The sequence below is a fragment of the Hakea prostrata genome, chromosome 8 (assembly GCF_041222555.1).
Source record: "Hakea prostrata isolate BN-2017 chromosome 8, UWA_Hpros_2, whole genome shotgun sequence".
Lineage (NCBI taxonomy): Eukaryota > Viridiplantae > Streptophyta > Magnoliopsida > Proteales > Proteaceae > Hakea > Hakea prostrata.
In genome coordinates this window covers 31,971,334-31,981,084 of record NC_142607.1, presented here as the reverse complement: position 1 = coordinate 31,981,084, position 9,751 = coordinate 31,971,334, and the positions used below count along the sequence as shown (strand labels likewise).

The 9,751-nt window shown below is 36.5% G+C and overlaps 1 pseudogene; it reads left to right on the top strand.

Moving 5' to 3' along the window:
* The first annotated feature begins 1,983 nt into the window (after positions 1-1,983).
* Positions 1,984-4,316, top strand: LOC149007571 (exopolygalacturonase-like; annotated as a pseudogene).
* The last annotated feature ends 5,435 nt before the right edge of the window (positions 4,317-9,751 follow it).

The following is a 9,751-nucleotide window of genomic DNA, read 5'->3' as shown; positions in this document are numbered from 1 at the left end:
TTCATTAATTTGATTGTTCTATCTCTTCTAGTGTATTGTGTTTGAGTTTGGCCAAAGATGTTCTATAGCTCAGCGAACTAAGCATGCCAAGCTTCCGCGAAGGACGATAGTCTTGCGAAGATAGGGCATATCTAGGAAGACCATCCCTAATTTACTTTGAAGTGTAGAGTTATATCGGTTAGGGAAAAGCATTGGGGATTCGAAATCCCAAAGATCTTCACATATTCATAGTTTAAGTTTTTGCATTAATTAATAGATTTAGTTTAAATTAGGTTGTGTTAAATTCAATCTTAGTAACTTAGCCTTTTACTTCCCCATAGTTCGACCTCGTACTTTTTGCTTGCTAGATTAATATAGGATTTTATTTTTGATTGGTTAGCGACACGATCAGAGCTAGTCGGTGAAGAGGACAAATGATTGGTGATAGAGAGCAAGGTGTGGGACAACCACATCCCCTTCTCCACATGGCCGCTAACACACATATTGGACCTCCTTACGTCCCAAGTGAGAGCAGATGGAATGCACCAGGTTGTGAGTTCAACGGCATACTATACTGGATTGAGCACTGGATGATCTTGTCCATTCTCTGTGATGAGGAGTGCACTGCTGTTAAGAAGGAAAAGTGCATGCTTCATTCTGCTAGAGTGATCTCACACATTGATGGCGGAAACCTCGTGCCTAAAGGAGGGCACCAAGACAGGATCTCTCCAATGGAGGCGCACATCACCTATGCTCTCTACGTTGGCTTTCCGATAGACTTGGCCTACATCGTCCTGAATGCCATGTGGGCAAGGCACACCTGAAAACAGGACTTGAGCTCTTTATTCTCTATTTTGGGATTCCTTCCTTCATTGTTTCATCCACAAAAACAAGCAATTTCTCCCCCTTTGGACCTCTTAAGAGAAAAACAAACTTGCCCATCCATAAACTACATGGGATAACTCAAGTAATGGGCCATCCCCTACTTGGAGGGAAACCCAAGCCAAACAAAATCATCTTAACCTTCTATTTAACAAGTGAATATATTCACTAAAACAAACAAATAAAATATTGAACATGTGTCGTACCAAAAAAAATACTAAGTATGTGTAAGGCTTCTTCTATACAATAGTTGAATGATCATTTCGTGGACATTTAGGATCTTTCTTCCGTGTGTGGTTCTATATTGGGGTAATCCCCTAATTGCCAGATTGGTGACCTACTTTGCACCATAGAGGACCCAGTCCCTAAATTCATCAACAATAACTGAAAATTGAACATCATTATGTGGTGACCTTCTATCACCGTAGTGGATCCAAGTTCCTAAATTTATCATCCGTACATAAAGCCTGACCATAGACCAACATAAATCCCTTTTTTTTTCTTTACAAAAAAATAAATAAAACATCTTTATGGAAAGGGGATAAAAAGGATTACAAGGAAAAATAAACACTCAAACTGGCAACAACAACTCCCCCAGTACACCCATCGCTCACCAGTTCCTTATCAAGTGGTATACTCAGTTGAGTGAGAATCCCCTGACCAAGAACCTTCATTAAGAAAATTTCCACTCACTCAAAAAGAGAGAAAAACAAACTGCGAAACAGCATAACCAAACTAACAAGCCAAAGAACCACATATTACCTGCTCTCTTTTTTTTCCTCTCATTCTTTTTCCTAAAGAAAACGGAAGCCGATCCTTATTTGAATGTGGATTTCTTACCGCACAGTTAACATTAACAAGAACAGTGAGTTAAGATCTCTCTCGCTAAATTCACGTGTAAAGCCCAAATAAGGATGGAAATTCAGAGCATAAATATCAACTCCCTCCCACTAGCGTTACAACTTGAACGAAGTCCACTAGACATCTGTTGGAGTTCGTATCAACCAAACCTCTCGTCCCAAGCAAGGTCTCTAAGGCTCTGCCTGATCCTTGTTTATGATCATAGCTCGTTTGCCTTTCTCACTTGTCTTTGAGTCTTTATTTGCTTAGCAGAAATCAACGATGGATTCGGGCAGGCTTCTTATGTTAATATGTTTACTAGGCTTCCTTCTATGGGTGGCTAAAGCTAGAACTATTGAGACTCGGCTTCTCAAATCAAAACATAAAAAAGGAACCTCGAAAGGTGAAACTCCGACTGGAACGCCATCACCAGCATCTGCACCGAGAGATGCTTCCGGGCCGCCACCAGGTGATGATTCACAGGGTACAGTGTTTGATGTCACCAAGTATGGAGCAGTTGGCGACGGAAAACAAATAATAATAAGGCCTTCCTTAATGCATGGGCTGCTGCATGTAAATCTACTGAACCATCCAGCCTTTTGGTCCCAAAAGGTGACTACTTTCTTACTTCAATCATGTTTAGTGGTCCTTGTGGAAACAAGAAATCTCCTCGTGTTGAGATAAGCGGCAAATTAATAGCTCCAACTTCCTCGGGATCTACCGAGTCATGGATCACATTTGATAGTCTAAACGAGCTGGATATCACTGGGTCCGGAACTGGATCTCTGGATGGTCAAGGAGAAGCCTCTTGGGGCAGTAGTTGTGATCACACTGGCAATTCAAATTGCAAAATGGCTGAATCAGTGAGTTATTGTATTTTTACATGGAAACAATTGGATCCTTAATATTTTTTTTTCCCTTTTTGAACTTTCGCTTTTGTTGCAGACCTTGCGCCTTTTTAAAATTACCGGCGGATCATTAAGCGGCATCACTTTAATCAACGATAAGGCTTTTCACATAGGTATTGTTGAAAGCGGTGACTTTACCGTCCATGATATCAATATCCAAGCCCTGCGACGAGCCGAAAACACCGACGGTGTGCACATCGGTGACTCATCCGGCATCACTTGTTACTAACGATAATATTGGAACCGGTGATGATTGTGTTTCTGTCGGAGATGGTACTTCCAACATTTTAGTCTCCAATGTGAATTGTGGACCAGGTCATGGCATCAGGTAATGACATATTAATCATGCCTAAATACTTTGATAAATCTCCTAGTAATTAGTACATCAGATCTGAAACAATAAAGGGGTGTTAAAGAAAAAGCAACTAGCACAAGCACCCTGAGCCCAACTAGGATTAGATCGGGCCTGCATTTGAAGTAAGGCGTGGGCTAGGTTCTTCATATATAAAGCATGTGCTTGATATAAATGGGCTTCGATGAGCTTTGTTATTTCCATGATATTATGTGCATTAAAGCTTGGGCTTAGCCCTAGTAGGATGAAATGGGTTTGCATGTTCCATGACTAAATGGGCGCATGATAATCAAGGTGAACTAGGGGTGGGCAGTTGTTGGGAAAACCCTACTAGGGTTGGTCTGGGTCAAGTTTCGCTTGGCCCTAGGAGGGGTCCGCAGGGCTAGGTATTAGATTAAGGCTCCTACGGTTGGGTTAAATCTGAAAGCCCCCTCTGCCGCCAAAAAAAAAGAAACAAGAAAAGGAGGGATGATGAAAATTGTTTCAAACTGCTTTCTCCAAGTTTTGTTCTTTGTTTTGCAGCTTGGGAAGCCTTGGGAGATATCAAAATGAAAAGGAAGTGAACGGTATCACAGTGAAGAGTTGTACTTTTACTGGAACTGACAATGGCATCCGGATCAAAACATGGCCAGCATCAGAAGACAACAAAGTTTCTAATGTTATATTTGAGGATCTTATCATGAAAAATGTGAAAAACCCCATCATCATCAACCAAGAATATTGTGACAAGAACCATTGTGACTCCTCGGTAAGTTCGATGAGCCCAACGAGTAAAATAGTGTGACATCAACAAAATACTACCCAATTTGATTGTACAGAGTCATTGACAATCTCTCTCCAAGCACAATTAGCACTTTGTTAGAATCACTCTCTTTTCATCAAGTTAATACATATATGCTCCCCACCCCATTAGACTTCGTGTGTGAGCTCACCTTGTCTAGGTTGGCATAAGTATGTTGGTCTAACCATCCCCTTTTGTGTTTGATAGAAGGGAGGTAGGTCGATCAGGTCATAGGAGAGGATCCTGATTGCTCTACCTCGTCTTTTTCACTTGAAGGCTGGTAATTATATATTGGCTTTGTAAACCTTGTCTCTAAGATTACTAATGGCCTTTATTAACCCTACCCAATGCACAGCCTTCACGTGTGAAGCTCACAGACATTCTTTTCAAGAACATCAAGGGTACATCTGTCACCAAGGAAGCAGTTACCCTCATATGTAGTGAAGCCGTACCATGCGAAGGAGTACAGCTCGTTGACATTGATTTGAAATCAAGTGATGGTGACAGCACCTCTATTTGTGAGAATGCAAAAGGGGTTTCCTCGGGTGTTCAAATGCCAAGTCCGTGTTTTTGAGTCAATTCAATTTTGATTCTCGTACATCTGTGTACTTGGCTTCTTATGTATTGCTTTTAAAGAGTGATTCCTCAAGCTGGAGTATCTAGTTGTGTTTGGTTCAAGTACCTCAGCAAAGGAGAAACTATGGAAGGAGAAAAGCATATGACACCTTCTCCATTAAAACATAACTACCTTCCTATATTACTACTTCTCTTTGACTTGATTCAAAGTTCAATATATTGAAATTTAATTTCTTACTAAATATTCAATCTTTGATGGTCAATTTGTTTGGTTGCAAGGAAATTGAAGGAAGGGAAGGGAAATTTTCATACTTACAAAAGCAAATTTTCTAATAATTTATATTCATTACTCTAAGAAACAATATAAATAACTTCAAATAATTTAGAAGTTGATTATTAGATTTCATTTTACTTTGCATCCGATCAGCTTCGATTTCTAGAAGTAAATGATATTAAAATACTACTTTTATAAACGCATTAATTCATGGAGGATGATAATATTTTTATTCCTAGATTACCCTCAATTACTCGCCAAAAGGGTTTGGTTTAACTTATGTAAAAAATTATTATTGTACTTGCTCATTAATTAGTCTTTTACTCTAATTATATGTTAATATTAATTGCAATAAATCCCCTCCATTAAAACCCAACTTATGATCTTCTTGATATTCATGCATAGATCCCAACTGTCTCAAATCCCATTAGAGAATTAAATCTATTAAAAATACCTCTACCCCACTCCATTCCTTTAAAAAAAAAAAAAAAAAAAAAGATGTAGAAAAGCGTCACTATGGTTCATTTGTGTTATAAATAATATTGATTGTGGATATCTATCAACCCCCAATAGACAATACATCCAATTGAAGATCTCAACCACCTCAGCATACAATTTTGGTGATTCACATTCCCATCTTAATTGAAGATTACAGTGATCTCAACATACAATGTTGGCAGTCAATATTTCCATTCTATGCACCTTATATCTTCGGTGGCAATATATCTTTCCATATCAAGAATATCTTATTGTATGTAAGAATCATATATTGTATTTCTTTGTAGACTTTGATATTTCCATATCAGAGTAGATGTTCCTTCTACTATAAATATGTAATGCAATCAACTGAATGGACTAGTTCTGACTGAATTAATCTTGTCTTTTTCTTTGTATTCCATATTTTCTCTTTATTTTATAACATGTTATTAGCACATTCCGCTCGAAGTAATTGTTAACGACTCCGCTCAAAGTATTGAGTTTTGAGAAGAAAGACAACAAACTATGGATCATTATGTTTTCTATTCCAAAGTGAAAAGGATGATGATCTCCTCGTACGTTTTTGTAAACAATGGAGTTTACATTGTCCATCTCGTAATGTAAGTGCATCTTGATAAAAAGTTATGCATTTTATTGAATTTAATAATCAAACAAATAATAAGATGTTAGGTTGTCTTACAATTGGTTTTATTTATTGTATATAGTGGTTGCTAGCTTTGCACCACAAAAATTGTTAAATGCACTTGAAGTTGCAAGATTTGAAACTGTAAATGAATACAGTTCTAGAGATGTACATTATAAGGAGAAAATATTATTCTTGAAAATATGCCAGCAAATTTTCAAGTTTCAGATTTGTTGTTACAATAGTAATATTGTAAAATGAGTTTTAAGAAATACTCTGAATGATATCATGCCTATTTGTGGCTGAGTAAAATAATGGACTATTAATGAAAAGTCATGAAACTCGTCTTATTGGTTTTGCTCAATTCCCTGAAGTGAATGTAGCAATTTATAATATGTCTGAAAGAATGCAAAATTAAAATTATGATCATGACTGTGGAAGAGGATGAGATAAAAGACGGAATAATTACCATCATTATTATGAAAATAAATAAAAGAATAATAAGGATTCTCAATATAACATTTCAATGAGTGAAAGTAATATTTGTTACTGATGTGGTATGAAAGCCATTAGACATGTATCTGTCGTACTCCACAATATTTAATTAAGCTTTGTCAAGCATTAATTAAAGAAATAAAAATAATGTGGAGATAAATTGAATTTTCCAAAATCATGATACTTTAGCAATTTTAGCCTATAAAAGTGATGATTTAATGGCCTCACAGATACTACACATCTAGATGCTACAAACTCCTTTGATGATAATAGAAGATTTGGTTATGTTAGTAGAATTTAACTAATATTATATTAGTTTGTAATTCTTTTCTCTTCAAATCTCATCTCATATGTTAGTTTATCTTAAATTTAATCTTTTTCCTCTATAATTTTTTTATTGACTTTCTATATATCTTTTAATATATTTTGTTTCATTTTGATGAAGAATGTGATTCTCTTATATGCTGTGACGCATATTATACTGAGAGAAAAATATACATATTTCTCTTATTTGATGATGCGGAAGCCAATGTTCATATAAAAATCGGTAGTACAACATTGATTGGAAGCTCCAGAAGAGCTAATCTATTATTATTTAAGAGATAAAATTGGCTTTGAATAATTCATTATTTTGTAATAAGTCTCAAATAAACTTATTAAGTTTTGAAGCTATTTGTCAAAATGATTATCAGATTGAGACTACAAATAATGGTAAAAGTGAATATCTATACAAATGTATTAGATATTTTCTCTCAATTTGTACTACACGAATATCTCATGGTTGAAACACATTCTTGGGTAAATTAAATGAACGTTGATTCTAATAATTTTATTATTTGGCATGACCGGTTGGACCATCCCGGATCAAGTATGATGCGAAAAATTGTTGAAGATTCAATTGTCATCCATTGAAGAACCAAAAGATTCTTCAATTAAATGAATTTTCTTGTGTTGCTTGTTTTCAAGAGAAAATCTATTATTAGATATTCATCAGCTAAAGTTGAGATTGAACATTCTACGTTTTTAAAATGTATAGAGGGTGAAATATATGGGCCCATTCACCCATCATATGAACAACAACAACAACAACAACAATAAGCCTTTTCCCAACTAAATGGGGTCGGCTACATGGATTCTTGCCCTCCAATCGGTTATGTTCAAGGCCATGCCAGATACAAGGCCTAAGCTATACATATCCTTTCTCACCACTTCTCCTAAGGTTATCTTAGGTCTACCCCTAGCTCTTCTAGTTCCTTCAATATGGATTATATCACTTCTCCGAATAGGAGCATTTATAGGTCTTCGTTGAACGTGGCCGTGCCACCTCAAACTACTTTCTCTAAGCTTATCACTTATGGGAGCAACTCCCAGACCAACTCTAATATGATCGTTTCTTATCTTATCCATCCTAGTTTTGCCACTCATCCATCTTAGCATCCTCATTTTTGCTACACTAAGTTTATCTATATGATTCTTTTTAACAGCCCAACACTCTGCATCGTACATCATAGATGGTCGGACAACGGTCCTATAAAATTTTCCTTTAAGCTTTAATGGAATACGCCGATCACATAAGACCTCGGATGCACCTCTCCACTTCATCCACCCTATTTTAATTCTTTGGGAAACCTCATCTTCTAAATCACCTCTTTTACTTATGATTGAACCTAGGTACCTAAAACAATCACTCTGAAGAATCTCTTTATCGTCAAGTATCACCACTTCATCATCTGCCCGATCATGACTAAAGTTACAAACTAGATATTCTGTCTTCGATCTACTAAGTTTAAAGCCTTTTGATTCCAAAGCTACTCTCCATGATTCTAATTTGGTATTAATCCCCACTTGGGTCTCATCAATCAACACAATATCATCCGCAAAAAGCATACACCAGGGGACCTCATCTTGAATGTCTTTGGTTAATTCATCCATTACCAGTGCAAATAGATATGGGCTTAAAGTTGACCCTTGATGTAGCCCAACTGTTATCGGGAATTCATTACTTTGTCCCCCCACTGTTCTAACACTAGTCACCGAACCATCATACATATCCTTAACTAGCTATATCTACATATTTACTTGCAACACTTCTTTTCTCTAGTACTTGCCAACTTAACGCTCTAGGGACTCTATCATAAGCTTTTTCTAGGTCAATAAATACCATATGAAGGTCTTTCCTACATTCTCTATACCTTTCCATAAGTCTCCTAATTAAGTAAATAGCCTCCGTTGTAGATCTTCCCGGCATAAACCCAAATTGGTTCTCCGTAACTATAGTTAAGTGTCTCAACCGGGTTTCAATTATTCTCTCCCATAATTTCATCGTATGGCTCATCAATTTAATGCCTCTATAGTTATTACAACTTTGAATATCTCCTTTATTTTTGTAAATTGGAACCACAACACTTCTCCTCCAATCATCTGGCATTTTTCCTGTGCTCATAATCTTATTAAACAACTTAGTCAACCAAACTAGTCCATGAGTTCCTAAGCTCTTCCATACTTCAATTGGGATTTCATCAGGACCTTGTGTCTTGCCGAGTTTCATCCTCCTTAAAGCTTCTTTTACTTCGGACATCGAAATTCTACGTATATAAGTTTGGACACCAGTGCCTTGGTGAAAAGTGTAATCGTCTGAAACATAAGTGCTTGAAGAATGCTCATTTAGTAAACTAGAGAAATAGATTTCCCATCTTTTCTTAATATCCTCCTCACAAAGTAATACTTTACCATCTCCATTTTTAATACATCTAACATGGTCAAGATCTCTACTCTTCCTATCCCTCATCTTAGCTATCTTATAAATAGATTTTCCCCCTTCCTTTGTGCCCAACTTATTGTATAACTCTTCATACTTCCTTTCCCTTGTTTTTCCCGCAATTTTCTTAGCTTCATTTCTATCTAACCTATACCTTTGAAGATCCTCAACATCCTTAATTCTTTGCTATGTCTTAAAACTAGCTTTTTTATTCCTAATGGTAGCTTGAACCTCACTATCCCACCACCACATCTCTCTATAAGAATGGATCTTTCCTTTTGATTCACCTAGAACATCTTTAGCCACTTTCTTAATACACATAGCCATCTCATTCCACATTGCATTGGTATCCCCTTTAAAATCCCATTTTCATTCCACATTGCATTGGTATCCCCTTTAAAATCCCATTTTCCTTGTTTGACTACTTCATTAACGAAGGATTTAGAGTACTCTCCTTTCAAATTCCACCATGTTATTCTGGGATAGTTTACCTTGGACCTTTTATGTGTTCTTGGGACTAAGCACATATCCAAGACCACAAGTCTATGTTGTGCAGTTAAGCTTTCCCTGGTATCACCTTGCAATCCTTGCACAACAATCTATCAGTCCTTCTAGTTAGGAAGAAATCTATTTGGCTTCTATGCTGTCCACTTTTGAAAGTAATTAAATGCTCATCTCTCTTTTTGAAGTAAGTATTTATAATAGATAGATCAAAAGCAGTAGCAAAATCCAAAATTGAAATCCCCTCGTCATTCCTTTCTCCAAAACCATAACCTCCATGAACAC